This window comes from Odocoileus virginianus, unplaced genomic scaffold, assembly GCF_023699985.2.
Source record: "Odocoileus virginianus isolate 20LAN1187 ecotype Illinois unplaced genomic scaffold, Ovbor_1.2 Unplaced_Scaffold_15, whole genome shotgun sequence".
In the NCBI taxonomy this organism is placed as follows: Eukaryota; Metazoa; Chordata; class Mammalia; order Artiodactyla; family Cervidae; genus Odocoileus; species Odocoileus virginianus.
In genome coordinates, this window is record NW_027224277.1 from 1,271,786 (window position 1) to 1,279,207 (window position 7,422).

The window sequence follows — 7,422 nt, forward strand, 5'->3', positions numbered from 1 at the left end:
TCTCCTACGTCACCATTCCGCGCCGCGCGGGGCTTCGCCCCGCCTCTCCTGCGCCAGCTCGCCTTTTCCGCTGACTGCCTCAGGAGCGGCCTCGTCGTGCCTTAAAATCCGTAAGTTCTGTGGCGTGAATCTCCACGCCCTCACTTTTCTGCCTCACGTCACATTGCAGAAACCTCAGTGTACTTTTAAGTCTGTCACATCCTGTAGTGTTTGCGTCTCTAAGCTGTAAGGCCTTGCACAAAGGAAAGTCCTAGAAGAAAACTGTGGTCCCGGTTTCTGCTGTTACGAACGAGGTAGCATGTAAGACAGCAAAAACCGGAGCGACACCGAAGGCCCTTCAGCCCCCGTAATTCCACCACAAAGCAAACGGGGGTCCTTCTAGTTTCTGTCCATAAACACAGGTGTTTTATATAGTCCTAAACAAAGTACATGTACAGTTTTAAATTTGACTTTTTATACGGCTAAGAATTTTTAAACGTCACAACTACCAACTTAATGTTACCATAGTCTATCAATCTCATATCAGGTAAATTACCTAAGTCCCCTTTCTCCTCCTCCTCAGGGATATAAGTTGTTTTGCATGTTTTATTATTAGTTGATAACACTTCAAGGAGCATTTCTATACCATCAAAATTATCTTGTTTGCTTCTAATTTACTTTTTGTCTCTCCCCATTAAGATATTAACTCTTAAGACAAGAGCAAAGATCTTATCTTTCTTAATCTCAGCTGATTAGTAAACCTAGAAAAGTGTATGACACATGGTAGATTCTCATTAAATACTTTTTAATGTATGACTGAATAGACTAACAAAGCTTTTAATTCAAAATATATTACTCTAGAGCACATTTCTAATCATTGCAACATTTATATCAAAATGTGTGAACAATCTGACCGGTTTATAAGGGAATAAATACTAAGCACAAGAAAAAGAGCTCAAAGTCTTTAGTTATTAAGGAAATGCAAATCAAAGTCACAGTGAGATACAACTGCACACTGGCTACAATGACTAAAATTAAAGGTTGACCCACCATGTGTTGGTAAAGTTGTGGAGTGTTACAGAAAAAAATATTCAGTGACGCTTGTTAATGATGATAAGGCAAACTTTATTCAGGACCATTGCCATAAGCATAAGGATGACTGTAATGGAATTTTCAGCAGACAAGAAATATTGGGCTCAATTCCAAATACAGCATGGGCAAGTGGAAATTTATTGTCAGGGAGCAGGGGGGTGGATGGAAAACTACTGAAAGGAAACATCAGGGGTAAGGAGAATTCTTGTTAAGCCAATTTATTAGGATTTTTGCTGAAGACAGGCAAGGGTGATCAGACATCACCTGGAAGATGGTGGAGAATGAAGAACCTGACCAGAGATTAAGGGTGATGAGATATCAAGGGTGGGTGGTTCTCGCTAAAACTGAATCTTACAAAGACGTGCACAGATGGGCCTAGGAGAAGGTTCTGGAGCCTGACTAAATGCTGGTCAAGCAAGGAAGCTATCAGGAGCACCTGGAGCTCTCACAAGCCCCTCATGAGAATATAAAATGGTGCAGTGGTTTCACATACTGTCCTGCAGTGTCTCAAGAAGTTAAATCTCTGCTTTCTCTGTGATCCAGCAGTTCTACTCCTAGTTACTATCCAAAAGAAATGAAACATAAAGACTTGCACACAGATGTTCATTGGAGATTTACTCATAATAATCCCAAGTTGAAAACAACTCAAATGTTCATCACAGGATGATGGATAAATAAATTTCAGTATATTTATTAAATAGAATACATCTCAGCAATAAAAAGGAACAGACTACTGATACACATGATGAAACAGAAGAATCTTACAGACATTATGTTGAAAGAAAGATGCCAGACACAAGATGCATAAATGTATAATCCATTTATATGAGATTCAGTGTAAGCAGCTCTTTGCAGGAAGCCAGCTGCAGCAGGAAGCCTCTTCTCTTGTCATTTTAGTACAGCTATACTTTAACATTTAAACAGGCACCCCCAGGCTCTACTCATCTCCAGGCCAAGCACACCTTTGAAATCTTCTAGTCAAATGGTACCTTGCCTAACTTGTTGGTTCTTTCTATAGATCAAAGAAGTAGAATGAAGAATAAGTAATTAACAGATGACCAGATCTCTTCCCTAGCTTCCCCTTCAGTAATCTCCCAACTGTGTGATCAGTGTGTGAACAGGATTACAGCTAGAAGAAGAAAAGTTGAGGAGGCTTCCCTGGTGGGCCAGTGGTTAAAACCACTCTTCCAATGTGGGAGAGCAATATCCGTGGTCAGGGAACTAGATCCCGCATACCACAACTAAGACCTGGCACAACCAGATGAATAAATTTTAAAAAAGAAAAGAAATGCAAAAGAATCCTTGCCTGATAAAAGTAGCTGGAACCACCAGATTCTTGTATTTTTAGAAAGAGAAGCTGAGGAGCCTGCACACGGTGGGGAATGGCAACAACTCAACCCCCTGTCTCAGTGATTGACTGATACTGCTTCTCTGTAAAAGTTTCATTGCCACACAGAGTCTTCGAAGATGGTTTTTTGGGGAAACTGAATCCACTATCTCCCCAGATTGCTGGCATTCTGATTACCTTTTCTATTTACCGTTTGTGAGTACTGATTTTGTTAGCAGCTGCACCCCCATTAGATAACAATGAAAAAAATTTTTTAAATTATGTTTTGATCTTAATTGGTGGTTAAACAGGAGAAATATCAATAACCTCAGATATACAGATGACACTACCCTTATGGCAGAAAGTGAAGAGGAACTAAAAAGCCTCTTGAAAGTGAAAGAGGAGAGTGAAAAAGTTGGCTTAAAGCTCAGCATTCAGAAAACTAAGATCATGGCATCTGGTCCCATCACTTTATGGCAAATAGATTGGGAGACAGTGGAAGCGGCACCTGACTTTATTTTTTTGGGCTCCTAATATCACTGCAGATGGTGATTGCAGCCATGACATTAAAAGATGCTTACTCCTTGGGAGGAAAGTTATGACCAACCTAGATAGCATATTAAAAAGCAGAGACATTACTTTTCCAAGAAAGGTCTGTCTAGTCAAGGCTCTGGTTTTTCCAGTGGTCATGTATGGATGTGAGAATTGAGTGCCGAAAAATTGATGCTTTTGAACTGTGGTGTTGGAGAAGACTCTTGAGAGTCCCTTGGACTGCAAGGAGATCCAACCAGTCCATCCTAAAGGAGATCAGTCCTGGGTGTTCATTGGAAGGACTGATGCTGAAGCTGAAACTCCAATACTTTGGCCACTTCATGCGAAGAGTTGACTCATTGGAAAAGACCCTGATGCTGGGAGGGATCGGGGGCAGGAGGAGAAGGGGACGACAGAGGATGAGATGGCTGGATGGCATCACCGACTCGATGGACATGAGTTTGAGTAAACTCCGGGAGTTGGTGATGGACAGGGAGGCCTGGCGTGCTGTGATTCATGGGGTGCAAAGAGTCAGACACAACTGAGCGACTGAACTGAAACATGTATACAATTGTCAAAACTCAGTACAATCATACACCTAATATTTGTGCATTACAACCTGTGTATATGTCAATTAAAACAGTATAATGAGAAAATAATATATAAAAAATGCTGCTGCTGCTGCTGCTAAGTTGCTTCAGTCATGTTCAACTCTCTGCGACCCCATAGATGGTAGCCCACCAGGCTCCCTGTCCCTGGGATTCTCCAGGCAAGAATACTGGAGTGGGTTGCCATTTCCTTCTCCAATGCATGAAAGTGAAAAGTGAAAGTGAAGTCTCTCAGTCATGTCTGACTCCTAGCAACCCCATGGACTGCAGCCTACCAGGCTCCTCCGCCCGTGGGATTTTCCAGGCAGGAATACTGGAGTGGGGTACCATTGCCTTCTCCAATAAAAAATACAGGTAGTAGTAAATTTACTTTAAAAACTGGAGGGCTAAGAATGTTTTCTCGGTTCTTAACCACTTATCAAAACAAGTGGTTAAGGGCATGCGCACATTATGTGCATATTGTCTTCCCAAGTAGCTGGTCTAACACCCAGCATCCTCACCATTAGTGGAGTTACTGCTTTGAGGCTACACTGTTTATTAGGTGAAAGCACCATGGTCTGACTCTGTCAGGCACTATAGGATGGCGGCTCTGCTCTTGGAGTTACTGTCCCTTCTCCTTGTGACGCCTGTACTAGTGGGGAAGGGGAAGTGGAATGCTGTAATTATTTAGGAATATAATTTAGGAATAGTGGCAGGAGCCAGACCAAGTCTGTATTTTTCCTACAAAGGTCTGATGACTAATTTATAAATATCAAACAGGTTTTTAAAAATTGTATGAAAAAGTGATGGGGATAGTTTTTTTAAAGAAAATATGTAAAATATATTCCACTATTAACACACATTAACAGCAGCAACATGCCTGCTGACAGCTAGAAGTTCAGTGATGGCTGATTTTACCCAACTCCCAGCCTTACTCAGCTTCATCTCAAGGGAACACGGATGCTAAACAAGTAGTCCCAAACATGTGCGTATTTGTTTATGCAGCAGGTGCAGCCTAGTGGCTAAGGATGCGGGTCCTGGAGCCAGACTGCCCAGGGGTGAGCCTGTCCTGCTACTTCTGACCTGTGTGTTATAGGGCGTGTGACTTAACCTCTGTGCCTATGTCCTGATCTGTAGAATAGGAATCCTAATACATCTGTTGTCAGGAGTAAATAATCTATGTAGAATTTTTTTTTTTTTTTAGGAAAGTCTTTACTGAATTTGTTACCATATTGCTCCTGCTTTATGTTTTTTTTTTTTGTGGCATGTTGGATCTTAGCTCCCCTGCCCAGGATCAAATGTGCACTTCCTGCCTCGGAGGGGGAGGTGTTAGCCACTGGACCGCCAAAGACATCCCTGTGTAGGCTTTTTAAAAAAAATTATTTGAAAAAATAAATAAATAAATAAATAATTTGACAGGTTTCAGTTGCAGCACACAGGATCTTCAGTCTTCATTGAAATCTTTTAGTTGCAGTATGCAGGATCTTTGGTTGCTATGAACTCTTTAATTGTGGCATTGGGGATCTAGTTCCCTGACCAGGGACCAAACCTGGGCCCCCTGCATTGGGAGAGTGGAGTCTTAGCCATTGGACCACCAGGGAAGGCCTCTGTGAAGACCTTTATTTTTTTAATGAGTTACTTTATTTTTGTCTGCTCTGGGTCTTCGTTGCTTTGTGCGGGCTTTCTCTAGTTGTGCCCCAGCGAGGCTACTCTAGTTGCAATGCGTGGGCTTCTTATTGCAGTGGCTTCTCTTGGGAAGCACAGGCCCTAGGGCATGCGGGCTTCAGTACTTGTGGTGCATCTGCTTAGTTGCTCTGCACCATGTGGGATCTTCCCAGAGCAGAGATCAAACCTGTGCCCCTGCATTGCCAGGCAGATTCTTAACCACTGGACCACGAGGCAAGTCCTTACGTATAATGTTGCCTGACAGTAGTGTCAGCCGGGAAGTACAGACACCAGCACAGGGCACCCTAGAGATCAGTACAGGGCACTGAGGGACACCGAAGAAGCGGTTTTTCTATTGAAAGAGGAAGGACTTGCAGGAGTGAGACAGAAGGAGGGAAGAACTGGGAGAAGAGTGCGAAGCAGAGGGGTAACCACAGCAGTTGGTGCACCTGGTCACTTGGCAGAGGGGAAGGTTCTCCGTCCAGGCTCCTCTCCCTACACAGGTGCCCAGCTCTCCTGTGCTCTGTCGAGGGCGAGGGGCTTTCAGCACTTTTGAACAGGAGGTTGGCTGCAGGTGATGCCCTGGGGTGGCATGAAGAATTATCCTCTGATTTTCCACTATGTTCCCTGAGTGCCTGCAGCCTGAGTTACTCATTCTTTCCACATGCCCATCTTAGTTAGAATCCTGGACGTGAAACATTCTTAGCTTCATCCATAAGTGCCGACTGTTCCTTTGAATTTTTTTTCTTGCTTCAAAGTGGGCTGGCTAGGGGAGGAAATAATGGCTTCAAAATGAGAAATTGGAGAGGGAAATGCACAAGATCACTAACTTCAAGGCGTATCCCAGCACAAAAGGAAATTTCGGTGAGGATGGAATTGGCGTCGAGTACAAGGGGGGAAGTAAAGGAAGTGAGGCATGCCTAGTACATAAAGTATGAGGGATATATATACACACACACACAAAACATGTTACCCAGTTTGCACTTAAGGAAAATGGAAAGTAAGGGTTGGAGGACTTGAGGAGGAGAGTGGGATAATCAGACTCAAACGTTACAACATTACCCTGGCTGCTGTGTGACAAATGAACTGGAGGAAAATCCAAGTAGAAGCAGAACACTGTTAGGGACCAGTGTAGACCAGAGGTCAGTGGTGATCTCGACCAGGGTCTAAGCTAAGTTAAGACTATTTTGCATTTCTCCAATTGAAGAATTCCAACAATACAGGTGGCCTATGGATGAGGATAGTGTTCAGGATCAAGAGAAACCTGAAGAGAGTCCCTGAAATCTACAATAGCTTGAGGGTTTTGGTGAAGAAGAGGGGCCAGTCCCTCCTGGCGAAGGTGACAGGCATGACTTCATGAGTCATTCGTTTGTGACTCAACTCTGATGTCGTCTGTTCTTTCCAAACCTTCCCTTTGGGTTTCTCCCCAAAATTATTTCTGCCTAGTGTGCCTAAATTTTAAGAGCCACAAACTTGTTTTTGGAATAACAACAGTAAGTAGGTGTTGCTGGCATCGGCCATCTTTCCAATTAGCCAGCAGCCTCTGGTTTACCAGCAAGAAAAACAGGAAGGTAAGGAGCCCTCTGGCAAACTGAGTAGGGTTCGTGGCCTGTGGAGACATTCCAGCTGCTCATGTTCGAGCAGTGTCAACTCTGAAATGGGATAGTACTATCAGGTGATGACTAGTCTATGGAATAATACATAAATCTTCACCAGCACCAGCAACGAAAACATGCTGCTGTTTTTTGTACTCAGAAATGATGTCTTAGTAACATGGACATGTCATAATTAAGTTCCATTAGGCATCAATAAAGAATACATTTTTAAAAAAATACATAAAGAATATATTAACAATTCATTAGTTCTTATGCAGACAGTCATCAAACACTCCAAAAAATCAGTAAAATCTATTGTTTATGGATAATGAGCATATCCAGAATTTTCCTTTTTTCTTTTTTTCATATCCAGAATTTTCCACTGGGCCAGAATCTTTTTCAAGCAAGTTTCTCTGTTCTAGGGCACAGTTTATCATTCAATACATAGGAACTTACTAAAAACAGCAAAAGACACTCTGGGGGCTGAAGCTCATTAAGGGCTCAATACATTTTTACATCATTGGTGTCTCAAAATGGCACAAGGTCACAGAGGCAGCTGTGGCCCATTACCCCCCTGAACCCAGGCACTAGCAGGAATGAGTATGGATGGCAGTGACACTGGGGGGACCATCTAGAGCTATCCATA

General features: G+C 42.8%; 1 protein-coding gene across 1 annotated transcript in view; it reads left to right on the plus strand.

The window, feature by feature from the left end:
- Positions 1-28: 28 nt before the first annotated feature.
- The window catches only part of AARS1 (alanyl-tRNA synthetase 1), a 53,450-nt gene continuing 46,056 nt past the window's right edge, over positions 29-7,422 (plus strand). Inside the window, exon 1 of the mRNA XM_070462859.1 lies at positions 29-110. The gene's annotated coding sequence lies outside the window, so the exon portion shown is untranslated. The remainder of the gene's footprint in view (positions 111-7,422) is intronic.